At 38.6% G+C, this 15,099-nt stretch overlaps 1 protein-coding gene across 1 annotated transcript in view; it reads right to left on the reverse strand.

Moving 5' to 3' along the window:
* The window catches only part of enc2 (ectodermal-neural cortex 2), a 42,875-nt gene extending 28,521 nt beyond the window's left edge, over window positions 1–14,354 (reverse strand). Inside the window, exon 1 of the mRNA XM_062420313.1 lies at window positions 14,233–14,354. The gene's annotated coding sequence lies outside the window, so the exon portion shown is untranslated. The remainder of the gene's footprint in view (window positions 1–14,232) is intronic.
* Between the last annotated feature and the right edge of the window lie 745 nt (window positions 14,355–15,099).

Here is a 15,099-nt window from a genome sequence, read left to right on the forward strand (position 1 = left end):
TCCACCAGTTATTCTGCATGTCCCTTGTCCAACATGGTTACATTCTAGTATTAACAGCAAATAATCTATTCCCTATTAAAAGACTTAAAAATGTGAATAAATCCTTCAAAACAGTCTAAACTCTACAGTCTAAACTTGAACCACCACTGCTTCATTAATACCAACATTTAACATCAGGTTGTGTTGTTCATTACAGCCCAAAATAACAAAGTCCTGGATGTCCCAATTCTGGTTTGAACTCTCCGGCCTCATTACAGTTTTTCTCTACCGTTAATATAATCACGTTTCACTAAACTAAGACTAAATGGACAAATACCAACTACAGTCGAGCTGCATTAATCCAAGTCCATGTCCAAAGGAACTATAGGACAGTAACATGTGTTGTTGAACATCTTCACAGGCAAATGGACTTAAACAACACAACACAGATTAGACATGCTGTTTCACTGCTTTTGTGTGTGTGTCCATCCACATTTGCTGACATGCAGGTCTAGACTGCAGCCACAACAGATCAGTCATGGGGTGTTGCTCAACGTGGCTGGACTGTGTTGTGAATGAGCAACAAAAGAAATATGTCAGGCATAAACACATTATACATTTAACTGGACACACAATTCAGAATGTTATCAGTACAACAGAGAAAAAAAAAGAAAGGTAGAAAATAACATTTAGGTCATTTGTTTTGAAAAATGTAAAAATCCAACAGTAAATGAACCCTACACCTACATATAGCTGCAAGAGGCAATTAACAGGTTTAAACCTATGCACTCTGCAGATGGAATCAGCTCAATCAGCCAAAATTAAAGCTGCAAGTAGCAACAAGCTTCACAAACATGAGCAAACTCATTTCATCTATTTTTAATTGTGTTTTTAGCAGTGAGACCAGTTACACCCTTGTTTCATCATCACAAAGCCTGCAGCATTTAATTATGTGCACTCAAAGTTCTGCCATTTTTCCTCCCAACAAAACTCATTGTGCATGTCCAGAACATAGTGCATGTGTCAGCAAGTGTTCAAAGGAATCTTGACTTGGTAGCAAATATGTGATAGACCACGCCCACTTGCACCGCTCAATATGGTACTTGAGATTTTGGTTAATACTCGCCCACAGAGCATATACACATTTTGGCGAAATTCTGTCAACCGGGTTTCCAAATGCACATTTGTGGCGTTTTTGGCCTCTATAGTCTGGCAGACCTATATCCAATCACCAACTGAAGTTACATACCAATGTTTATTATGACACTGTGTCATAATAAACTATTATTAATTCTAAAAGTTTAATTATTTTTTAATGTTTTTCAGTTTTATGCAAATTAATTAAAAAAAATCCATCATAGCAGACTTTTCTGGTCCAGGAGGTCTGAGCTGAGAGAGAGCAGCCTGAGCTGGACCTCTGTGTCAAAGTTCAACTCAATCCCATTCAGGGTTTGAATCCCAATAACAACAATAACATTCTCAGCTCTGTAACCACTGACTCCACATTGTATGTGATGTGCTATTGTGTGTAGATTTGTGCTGTTTGTTATATGTGCTGTAATATATTATAAGTTTGTTTATTTTGTTAAATAATAAGAGTGCTCGACACTGTCTGAGGCTAATTCAGTGTTTACCCTATGTACATTCAGCAGCTGCAAAAATGACTGTGCTTGAAGTAACGTGACGTTAACTATGTTGATAACTTGCTCGATTTCATTAGAAGTTGCTAGCAGCTAGTTAATCATATAACTTTGCTTTTAGCTGTGGTGTAGGCTAGGCTTCATAACACAACCTGCCCCCTCCCTTCATAAGCTACTGAAGTAGGGGGGGGATAAAAACAGACAACCCAACTCTCCTGCATTTTGGTAGCGGCTACTTGACGCACGAAAATGAGACACAATCTCCCGGAATCTGGATCGAGCAAGCAAGAGCGTGCACTAGAGAGTGACTGCGCGCGTGCACAAAAAAAGATCGGTTTTCTATCGCTTTTGTGCGTCATATCAATGATATAATGTCACTGTGTGGATCATTAACCTTGTTGCTCCCTGGTTCTAGTGAGTGAACTATCAGCTTCTACCTGCTCAGATCTCACAGTCAGCAGTAAGCGCACATAGTTGTATGGTAGCGTAATGATGGAAAAAGTAAAACTGGTTACTACAAAAATAAACCATTATTATTAATCTTTTATTTACAGAAAATACCTCTTTTTGTGTAGCATACATGTGTATGTTATTTTGTTAAAGCTATCAGACATCAACATTTAGTTGTTTTGTTTAAATTATTATTTATAATTTAATATTACTTTAACAGCTCAGGGACGTCCAAGCAGCAACATGTTGTTTGAGAACTTTATTGCAATGTCAATTTGAAATAATGTTTTGTTTTTGAATGAAGGGGTGGACTTTTAAAAAAAAAAATCTTTTATCCGATTCATCGAAAAAATAATCGACTGATTAATCAATTATCAAAATAATTGTAAGTTGCAGTCCTATCATTTTTTTTAAATGTTCTTCCGGGGGAGCATACCCCCTGACCCCCCTAGTGTTGCTAGGTTACCGACACACAGCACCGCTGCTACAAAGATTTCTAGGGAAACACTGCTTATTCATTCATTCATTTCACTGTGCATGTTAACACTCCTGCCTAGAGCCTGACCAATATTATTGGTCAGCCGATGTTGGCCAATCACAGATATATGGGTATTGGTATATATATAGTCTGATACGCACCGATGTATTTTTTAAGTTATATAGGCAACATTTTATGTATATTTGATTATTTTTTCTTGATTCAAGTTTAATATATACGTACATGTATTTGGTTGTTGTGTGTTATTATTTATAGGAATTTATAATTATTAAATTCCCAATAAAGTTTAATTACTTTGGTTTCAGAGCACTAATGTCATTAAACTGTAAAATATCACAGCCTCCTTTGTCATAAGTGTATGATAACCACAACATGCATTTTATGTATATATTCTGTATATATAAGATTATCAGCCAGTAAGGGTGGAACGGTTCACAAAATCCACGGTTTAGTTCATATCACGGATTTGGGTTTGGTTCGGTTAATGTTGTTCTTTTCTGGGGGGGGGTTACACTTCATTTCTCATATTTTTAGACTGAATGATGTCATCAAGGCAAGAGCACAATACAGATTAATAAAACAAATCCTTAGTAGTTTAACACTAACCAACAGTCATGTATCAAGGAAACTTTTAAATGAGTGCCTCAGATGAATGAACATTATTTTACAGACAATGACAGCGTGAACACAGGCGGGGGTCTGGGATTCCCCCCAGAGAAACACATCATCAGGAGGGATTCCCAGCTGACTGACCCTAACTGAAGGAGGAAAAGATTATAACAATATAGAGAGCTGTCACATGAAGACCATCGTGCATGCTCCATAATACATTCATTAGTTTGATGAAGTTACTAGAAATGTCCCGTGCTACTCTGTTTTTCTGCCTCAGTTATTTCTTTAATATGCACATTGATTTATTTACAGCTGCTGCTGCATGTCTCCTGTTCAAACAGACCAATGTGCCTCACAATGCTATAATACAACAAGCTAACTCTAAAAAGGATAAAAGAGAAAACACAGAAGGAAACTGTTTTATTGATGCTTTTACTAAATAACAAATTATTGTAAAATGTGTTATATAGTGTATTACTTAATATGTACATTGTCATACTTATGTATATTTAAATGTCGATTTGAATAATAATAATAATAATATTTTAATAAATAGCAAAAGGTTTGAGTCCAGTATCTGTAAGGCTCTACTCCTGCCTACTTTTTGATATAAAGTCAATAGAGTGAAGTACATTATGTACTGATACAAATGTATTCATGACAAAAAAATAAATGCTATTTATTATTTCTGCAGGTAAATATTAAAATGTAATCTAAAGATTTAGATAATCAAAGTCTTTGGGGTTTTCCTTAGATTATGTTTTCATGTCATAGAATAGTAAAAGTGCTGAAACAACCAGATACAGAACATCACTGTCCAGCACTGTGGACAATGGTCTTCTTCTCTAAAGCTGCTTCAGAGAAATAATCCACATTTACAAATTTAACAAAGACAACAAAGATTGCTACAATTTAGTTCCACTTTCTCTTGTCCACACACACACACACACACACACACACACACACACACACACACACACACACACACACACACACACACACACACACACACACACACACACACACACACACACACACACACACACACACACACACACACACACACACACACACACACACACACACACACACACACGGTTCACCAGTGGAATATCAACAGATTAGCTAAATAGACTGAGGCCTTGTAAAGAAGCTGGTAGTCACTAGGCCTGAGCTTGTTTTCCCACAGCTAGCATTGCTGCACCACTGGACTTGTTGCCCAGGGCCACTCAGTGTGAGTGCCCCAACAAATCTCTGAATGGCCCTAAACCTGTGATGGAGGAGCAAAAATTGGCCCCAAGATTTAAAAAAAAAAAAGGGACAAAACCACTACTTTTACTTCTTACCACCTGCCAAGTGAGAAACCAAACTTTTATTATTTGTGTCAATACCATGACCGTTTGGGACAAATACACGTACCATTACACCCATCAGCTTGGCTATTAGCCAGCTAACTAGTCAGCAAGCTTGGAGAAATATTTGAGTCAGTCCACATCATCAAGTGAAAACAAGAAAACACAAAGTCATGAAGCTAAAGTGACATCTGATTACCAAGCACTCAGGATATGAGAGCTAAACAAAACTGTTTATCTGTCAAAAGAGCAAGAATATAGAAAAACACACAACACTAAACATCAGAGGCAGCTCAGAAGGCTTCTTATTTGGTAGCTCGACAAATTGTTAAAAGTAAGAAGCAACACACAAATGCACCCAAACTCATACTTCCAGCAGTGTTCAGAATGTGTCAAGTTATGCTTTGGACAGAGGCAGCTAATAAAGTGAAAGCTGTGCCTTTTGTGTGTGAACTGATTCAGTCACACCTATTGAATAAATTGTGCTCCTGTTAGCAATTTTCTATTCAGTTGGATGAATGAACAGACACGGCCAGTGTGGCTCAGCTGATTGATTTGGTTTACTACGCACTGGAAGGACATATTAAGGGAACTTTCTGTCCTGCAAAGAGGAGCCTGGGAGGACAACAGGTGAGTATAAATGCTTTCAGGTTGAGTCCAAATGCAATTTACTATTTTTAGGACCAAAACTGTTCATATTGTACATAAATGATATATGCAATGTTTCCAAAATATTTAAATATGTAATGTTTGCTGATGATACAAATATTTTTTGTATAGGTGAGAATCTTCAGCAGCTGTTAGAGACTGCCGCAGCAGAATTGGGGAAGCTAAAGTTGTGGTTCGATGCAAATAAATGATCATTAAATATCAAAAAAACTAATTCATGGTGTTTGGGAATACGAATAAACAACTGAATACTTCGATTGAATTAATGATTGATAGTGTTAAACTGGAAAGAGTAAATGAGAGCACATGTTTAGGAGTAAAAATCAACCATAACTTTAGCTGGAAACCACATATCAAATATATTAGGTCTAAATGAATGCGCTCGGTAGGGATTCTCGGCTAAACAAGGTTTATATTAAATAATAAATCATTACAAACACTGTATTGTACACTTGTGTTACCATATCTGACTTATTGTGTTGAAGTATGGGGAAACACCTACAGAAGCAACCTACAGCCAATATACAATATGCAAAAGAGAGCAATAAGAATAGTGAACAAAGCAGGTTATTATGATCACACCAATGCAATGTTCATAAAATCACAGACACTGAAATTTTGGGATCTAGTAGAGAATAAAGCACATCATAAATTACTTCCTGGCTATATACAAAAAAACTTTAGTGATAGAGAAGGGAGATACGATCTAAGAGGGAGATGGAATTTTAAACAACCAATCGTTCACACTACTCTGAAAAGCATGTGTGTATCTGTCTGTGGGGTGAAAAATCTGGTGCAATTTAAAAATAAGTTAAAAAATGTCATTTTGGAAAGATACAGTCTTGAAGGTTGGGAATGATTTATGGGACTAATGTTAAATGTAGGTAGGAATGATTTATGGGACTAATGTTAAATGTAGGTAGGAATGATTTATGGGACTAATGTTAAATGTAGGTAGGAATGATTTATGGGACTAATGTTAAATGTAGGTAGGAATGATTTATGGGACTAATGTTAAATGTCTATTTTTGCTTGGTATTTGCTGAGTGTGTACATGTAGGTGTGTGTATATGTGTGTAGATGGCATGTATGCTTGTTTGTTTATGTATAGGTAATGTATATACATATATTTACATGTATGGTTTAAAAGTTAGGGCATCTATAAGCTTGTAGCTTCAGCCCTGACCCTTTCGATCAGCCATGCAGCCCTGTTGTTAAGCTGCGTTCAGACCAAAAGCGTCTAAAGTGAATTGAGCAGCAAGTCTACATAGAAAATGAATGTAAATGGCGCGATCACACACGATTTTATATCAGGCGGCACGAATGAAGCGTCTGAAGCGAATGAATGAATCAAGCGTCTGAAGCGGCGTAAATAAAGTTGGAAAATTTGAACTTTTCAGGCGGCATCGTGCCGCGACATCCAATCAGCCGTGAGTTTCTTCCGACGTCAAAAGCGCGAATGAAGCGATGATCCAAAAATGTATATTTATGATCAAGCGGCGCGATAGAAGCGATTCAAGCGATTTTTTTTCGTGTCAGACGCTTTTGGTCTGAACGCAGCTTTAGAGGGATGTGTTACTGGGGTTTTTTTGTGGTTCTATTTATTTAATTTTTGCAAATTTTCACTATTAACACATGCAGCTACATTCAGTAACACTTCCATGTTGCACCTTGCCATGTCAACGCCAGAATAGATGATGCAAAGGACAGTGCAGCAGACTGTGGTAATGCAGCACATATGGATGCCAACCAAACCAAAAAGTGAACAAGAACGAGAAAAACAACAACATGTGGAAGAAGACTGCTGGAGTGCTGTTGCTACTAGTAGTACTTAGATCCGCCATCTACACAACACAACTACTGTGCTTCCTGGGGGAAGTGAGCAGGTGCTAAAGGTGTATGACAGGAAATGGCTGTGCTAGAACCAGGCCTGATAGACCATGTTCTGGTGGAGACAGGCAGCTGCAGAAACAGGGAGGAACGTGTGGCATCAACATTGCCTCCGCCAGCAGGCCATTAAGCCACTACTGCCATCTATAGTCTTCAGCAACACCCCTTCCCTGAGGAACAAGATGGAGGAACACACCTCAACACAAGGCTCTGCAATGAATCAAACCAGAGTATCACATCAAAGCGTATCACAGTTATGTTGGTCCACAGTGCCGGAAATGGTCCAGCACTTCCGACTTGGTGCGTTTGATTGGTGGATATAATTGAGTATCACTCCATGTAAGCTGAATACATTTGACATGCTGAACACAGTTTGAATACACGCACAAGATGTTACTAGCGTTGCGACTCGTGAGAGATTTTCCGCTACTCAAACCGTTCATTTACTGTGACATTTATAATCGCGGTTAATCGTAAAAGCGGTTAATCGGGACATCCCTAGTATGGATAGGAATACAAATGACTTGGGGAAAGAGCGGGGGGGGGGGGGGTTTACACAACAAAAGAGTGTGCACCCCTGACCTTGAATATGCACAAGTCTAAGACTATTGTATCTACCCAGAGATGAGGGGAACATTTTTATCTGCACTGTATACATCCAGCCTTTAATCACTGTAAGTTGGAATAGACTCTTCCAGGATTCCAACAACACACAGGAAAATAAGATTGGATAAGTGCTACAACAACATTAAAGATGCATTCTGCCAGAATCTAACCCTTTCAAATTCGGATCACGACATCATGTATCTGATTCCCACTGTCAAGTGTGCCATCACTAGTAACAACCAGTCAGTGTCTGGTAGGATGAGAACAAGGAGTGGATTGGTGGATTTCTTTCTGGCCATACACTGGGATGTCTTCCATGAGGACAACAACACTGACAGTACTGCACAGGCAGTCGGAGGGTTCATTCAGTTCTGTGTTGACACTGTTTTGCCAAAATATCACAATATACAAAGGCTACATCACACCTGAGGTCAAACATCTGATCAGAAAGGGGAAAAAATGCCTTCTGGAGCAATGATTTCATGTAAGTGAGATCAATTGAAAAAGATCTGAAGAGGAAACTTAGAGAAGCTCAGGAATAACATAGAACACATGTCAGAGACTTTCAACCGACAGGTCATACAAAGTCTGAGCCTGTGAAAGAATTACAACCTGAACTCTGACAAGGAAACACTGAACAAACTACAGAAAGCAAAATGAACTCTGAATATCTTTTTAGAAACTTTTTGATTCTAACTTTAAAAGACGATATCATTGAACGTAGAAACCTGTCAACTTCAGTGTGATGTGGCCCAATGCAGGTCATAACAACTGAGCCAAATGCTGCGGCAAAGGGTGTAATCCTTTACTTCTCTTTTTGATGAGTTGACTCCAGCCTGGATCCTCCGGTCCAGCTCTCTGATGATACATGTAACATACCTCTGTTATTACTCCTCCTCCTAAAAAACCTCACCTACAGGTTAATAACTATTTTGGACCAGTAGCACTGACATCAATAGTAATTATATCACTGGAACACATAATGGTGGATAACTCTCAGACCTAGGGCTGGGCCATTATGCCAAAAATCAAAATCACGATTGATTGAACTTTTAACCTCGATTATGATTAATGAATGATTATCTCCACCCTGGATGAACATTTGTGTATTTTCACAGTTTCTTTTGTTTTGTATTTTACACTGCTGCCCTCACACATGAGGATCTTTAGGGAGGTAAAATAATGATGTTTTAAGGTGTGACGCTGTGATTAATGTCTAGTTTACTTGATTAGAACTATGGAAAGATCAGGGTTTGGGTTCAAATGATCACTGGAGACAAGTTTTCATATTCCTTAAAGATATGCAACCCTTACTGTCATGGCAACAGTGAACACCACCATTCATTGACATGAGCAAGATTAAGTCGATTAGAGTTTCTAAATGTCGGTTTCCATTATTTTTCGATTAATTGCCCAGCCCTACTCAGACCTCTACCAATTTGCTTATAATAATAGTAGAAATACTGATGATGCTCTTAACACTACAACTCATTCTGTCTTAAAGCACCGTGGAAATCCATCAGCTCATTTTGGACAATTGATGGATTTAAGCTCAGCATTTAATTCTATTCTCCCTCACACCGTGCTGAGAACAGATGGAGGTATAATCAGATGGGGTTCTCATACAAAGACAGCAGCAGATGTGGCAACTCAGCTCTCTCTGACACTTAAGTCAGAAGTTCTGGAGCTGCTAAAGGCTGTGTAAGCTCTCCTCTACTCTTTACAATATATACAAATGACTGCAGGAACCAGCACTCAAAAAGCTACATCATCAGCTTCTCTGATTCTTTTAACTGACAAAATATTCAGACTTTGTTATATACAAACAGGAGATAGAAGAGGTTGTGCACTATGTGTTGTAGTGAATATGTGCAAAACTTTGGTGCGTGGCTTTGTTGTGTATTTTGTGTGTGTGTGTGTGTTACTGAATATTAACTATAGTGTGATTGTGTACGTACTGGATGATTGTGTGTGTGACGTATGTGTTGTGGCATCACCTGTGTTTTTCTCGAATGCTCATGACAAATGTATCCTAAGGGAGACAATAGAGGCATATCTTATCAGAACCACCATAAACCTCAACAGAAGGAGAGGGTGAAACTCAGATCAAACTTTCAAACTAAGCAGTCCTCATCGAATATGAATCAACATGATGGTACTACGTTGCCAATTTCTTGCCTCAAATGTTAGCAGGAACACATTATAGTGTACTGTTTAACCATATAATGGGATCGTTTGACATGGCCGCCATGTTGAAAACAGATGAGCCAAAACCAAGCACCACCCAACTCACAGTGCGTCACCTGTACATCAAGTCCTCAGCTTTGTTTGTTCACTTCACGTCTTTCGTCAGACGGACAGTTAACCCTTTACATGTTTGTTACTGCAATGATGCTGCTTTCATTCACAACACAGCTGTGCTGGCATTCTTCCAGAAATGGTATGAGGTCTTGGGACCACAGATTGCCCTGAACATTGATCTCTGCTCCCGTTCACACATGAATCCATGCAGGAAATGTTCCTTAACACTTCAGAGAAAGATTGTACTTCAGAGCACAAATGGTAGTAAACATGTTATCAGTGTTACAGTTATGAGGGGTTCTTTGGAAACATTTATCAGCTGTAAGAGGAACCCTTGCATTACGTCACACGTCAGACTCCTGACAGTAACTGTTTAACCAGCACCGAGGCAAGGTGCTGCTGATAACGGGAATACACTCAAAAGCTGCCTCACGTGACTGAACACCTGCCTCTAGCCTCCAGGCTACATTATCTGAGACAGTGGCCACGTCACATGCTTGTTTACAGGTAGGTGATCTGCAGACTCATGCACAGTCAGTTCACTGTGTGCTCTGGAGAAGAGGTCCATTGATCAAAACAGGCAGTGCTTATTTTATGGTTGTAGTAGTTACCTAGCTTTGATTATATGATAAAGTGATGAAATACACTGCCTCACCACTTCAGTTTGGTACTGCTACCCAACTGTACAGCTGCAATAAAGTCACATGTTATAACAATATTACAGTACTTTAATACAAAGTAGTATTTCAGGGGTATTCAACTCACATTTAAAGAGGTCCAGTTGGAGAAAATGTCATAATGTCTAACTATTTAGTGTGATATATATTTAAGTAGCCTAGTAGTTGTATCAACATCTGCATGTATTCAATACAGACTGTCAAATCAAATTAATTCAGTACAATTCAAAAACTTTTTGACAATATCTATTGTAGAAACTACAGGGACAATATTAAAATGTTCTGGTAGTATTTAATTTATTTTGTAGATATGCCACAACTGTTTTAACACATTTTAGTAGTCTAATATTTAATGTCCACACAAGAAAACTAAATATAAGCTGCTTATGATCTTTCATTCCTACAACACCTGCACAACCTGAACATGCTGTAGTTTCTTCTCTCAGTCCTCACCACTACTCAACATATATTTATATTTTTCACATTGCAAACTGTTTATCATATGCAATATTATTTATATTCTTGTCACTTTACATCTAGCAGTGTATGTTTAAGGGTTTCTGTTTGTTGTGGATGCCCATACTCTTTTCTGTAGTGTATATAAAAAATCTTTTTGCTTCTGTTACAAGTGAACTTCTCCCTTTCTCCGTCTCACTCGCCTTATTCTCAACTTTCTATGAAATTTGAAATGTCTAAAAATAACTACATCCTGAATGTTGCCAACAATTTAAAACCAATGGAAGTCTATCATTTTAGTCCGGTAACAGCGGGTTTTAAGCCACATTTTACAATAAACTTTTTAGATATTGGTCATTTTTAAGTATATCTTTAATCGTACGAAAGGTTTTAGCCATCAGACGTCTGGGTCTTAAGTCATAAAGGAAACAAGCTGCGCAAATGTGAGCAGCAGCTCAGCTCACAGCCCCTCTGGACATCCGCTGTAAGCCAAACAGCTTGAGAGAAACTCTTTTTTTCCTGTAACTGTTTTATTCAAACTCCATCTTTTGTCGTTATTTTTTATTCATGACATATGTTTAAAACCATCAACACTGCTTGCAAACTGAAAGTCCACTTTTTCTGTGAATTTTACACAATCAACTCTACATCAAGTGTTTTAGTCATAGAACAAAAAAGAAGTTTGCAAATTTCAAACAAACAAAACGGTCTCCTTTTTCATCTTGAATGAACAATTCAACCAAATCAGGGAAAAAGGCACTCAGGTAGTGTTTATAGTCCCATAAAAGCTGCCCTACATGATAGGGAGGAATAAGTTGGACAACCACTATGCTGGTTACCTGGTAATTGATGGTTTTGGTTTGTTACTGCGTATAGGCTTGTTTACAGGTGTACATGCCCGTCTAGGTGGGGACTATGGCAAGTGTAGCAATGGACACACAGGCGAGGGAACACAGACAGTTGATTTGATATAATTATGTTATTTAATTTAAAATTTTAATATGAAAACTGACTAGTAACTACAGGGCCTGAATGCCCGTCGAGGATTGTGGGTATTGTGCATAGTTTAATTGATTCCCACAAATCTAACACTTATAATGCGAGCAATATCCTCACACATTTACAGCGATGATGATATTGTTCAGTCAACGTTTGCAATGGTGCTGAATGCAGGACGACCGCCCGGAAGCGCTGCATGAGATGATCCGACTTCCGCCCTGGACAACACACCTGAAGCATGCTCTGTGCCACTTTCTACAAGGCTACAAACCCCCTCTGTTGTTGGAGCATCTCACACTAGCATATACAGACAAGCTAGCAATGATTTTAACTTTAAGGCATACAAACATGGTCCGCTGGCTAAAACATAAATCTACATCACCTGAAAGAAAAAACACCAGAACAACCCAAAAAGGACGTAAATAGCAGCACCCGTGATGTCAACATTAACAACGTAAATCCTCAGACAGGTAACAGTAACATTACTAAGGTGAAGCAGTTATCCAAAGCCTTCTACCTGCCAATGTCAACTTTAAGTCACCACTCAGATGGTGTTTCTCCTACAGCAGCCTCGAGGAGAAAGAACTTGATGGCTAATGCTATTGAAGCTGCAGTTGCTCTCCTCCAACTTAAGGTATTCTCTGAATTATATTCTATAACATATTTCAGAGAATACCTTAAATTGGAGGACAGCAACAGAATGCAATCTGTGGTAATAATAGGGCAAGGTAAGACCTGTAGTCCCCCCCCACCCAAACACACACAAAGTAAAATCCCCTTTATGTGAAGCATTCATTTCAGGCTTGAACTAAAGCTGTCACATAAATGAAGTGGAGTAAAAAGAACAACATTTCCCTCTAAAATGTAGTGGAATGGAAGTATAAAGCAGCATCACCTGGAGTATTAGTTACATTCCACCCCTGATAACAATATTTTTCAAAATGATGTGTAAAACTTAAATCAGGTGGAATCAAGCATCAAGCAAGAATCATATTTGAATATTCATTTCATTCATCAAACTTAGAGGATGAAGGGACATTTAGTGGAAGCTGTATTAGTTTCTCAGGCTCTGAACAGCTCAGAGAACATCTGTGTTGTGTATCAGCCCAGCTGAGCTCAGGCTGCATTAACAAAGAACACACCTATCAAGCATTTGTGTGTGTGGCTACTGTATGTATGGTTTGCTTCAATCGTTTGATGACTACACTCTCATATGTAATCCCAACGTTAAATAACATGGTTACATATTCGGAGGATCCAAAATGTGTCTAACAACGCCAGGTAAAACAGACAGGTTGACAGTTCTTGTGTGGAAATGTGTTCACTCTTATTGTTTCCCGAAGCGTCATCCCCGCGGTTGGAGCTCGGGTTGTAGTTATATTATGGTTAGTGTTGGCAGAAAGGCTGGTTAGGGTTGAGGTGAGTATATGAGAAACGCTAGGATCAAACATCAGGCTGTGTGTGACGGTAAAGGAACGACTTTTATTAACAGCAAAGCACCAATGAAACGGACGGAAAAAGCCCCACTTACATCCGGTGGTGTTTATTTTAGAATGAAAAGCTGTTAAATAAAACAAAGTGGCTCAAATTGACCACTAAAAATGAGCTAGCAGTACTTAGCGTTCAAGCTAATGAATAAAGAACTTCACCCAGTAGAACCAGCATAAGGTTGTGGTTAGGAGGTAACGCTGAAGTGTACCTAGTATTAGTGGTTCGCTACATCGCTTTATGTCTTCAAATAGGAAATAACAAAGAAGTTGTTGTGACTACATAAACGAGGTGTAAGGTTAGCTAGCTCTGCGCCAACTTTGGAATGGATGATAGCCATACCAAAGCAATTCAACTTAGCGTTACTTATCTATTCAAATACCACGCTGTGATCCACGACACAAACACATCATTCTTACATTAATGGCACTTCAACGAGTAAATACAGTCTATGTGTTGATCTGCAATGATCAGCTGATAAAACACTAACGTTACATTTGCTAACTTCTACAATGTAACCTAGTTGAGATAGCTAAGTTACACTGAGATCACACGGCGTGTCTTCATCTGACTGTCTCAATAAGAAAGAACAACAGAAATGTCTTTGTACTCACACTTATAATACTTGCAGGTGTTAAATTAAATCCACAGAAGTTAAAGCATCAGTGTCCGTGATGAAAACTTCATATTTCTGTGACAATGGCAGCTGAGGTGTGTGTGTGTCCGTCCCTCTGCCTGTCTGACCGGTTTTGGAAGAAAACCCTCAAAACTGCACACTCAGCAAGAACCAATGGCGTTTCACTTTATCGTGACCGACATCTTTATGACCAATCCTCACTGTGGAGCTGATGTAGGACTGGCCTCTAAACCAATTATCCAAGAGTAGGCGGGATTTTAACGCCGAACTGACTTACGTTTTTTTAGACCAATCCCTACTTTAATCAACGCATAAATCACGAACAATGAAACATATCATCGCAACGTAGGCGGTGTTTTGGTAGTTATATCAACCAATCAGCTAAAGTTGGGAGTTGAAATTGTGGCGGCAGAAAAATAATAGCACGTTGGCACTTGACAGAGTGGTGATTTTAAACTGTACTCAATAAAAACGTATTATGAATGTAGGAAAACAATAATTACTTTACGTGACAAGCAAATATTAAGGTCTCATTCTTTTCTTAATGATAACATGTCAGTAAACGTATTTTTTCCCCCTTATTTTCCCTTTAAAACACAGATCAACAGCGCCCCCTGTTGTGTGAAAAGTAAATATGTATTGGGAAATGTAAAAGTAACATGCATGTAAGAATGGGGGCCCCAGCTTGAGAAGAACTTTCCCTTTGGCCAATAAATTGGTTAAATTAGTCAAATCTGATGGAGAATGGAAGAGATGAGGAAGGGAGCAGAGAAAGAAAAGGGGCCCTGTAGGGAGGAATTGAGTCCAAAGCAATGGTGTTTGGACACAGTCAAAGGACAGACAG

This window comes from Scomber scombrus, chromosome 6 (genome assembly GCF_963691925.1).
Source record: "Scomber scombrus chromosome 6, fScoSco1.1, whole genome shotgun sequence".
NCBI lineage: Eukaryota > Metazoa > Chordata > Actinopteri > Scombriformes > Scombridae > Scomber > Scomber scombrus.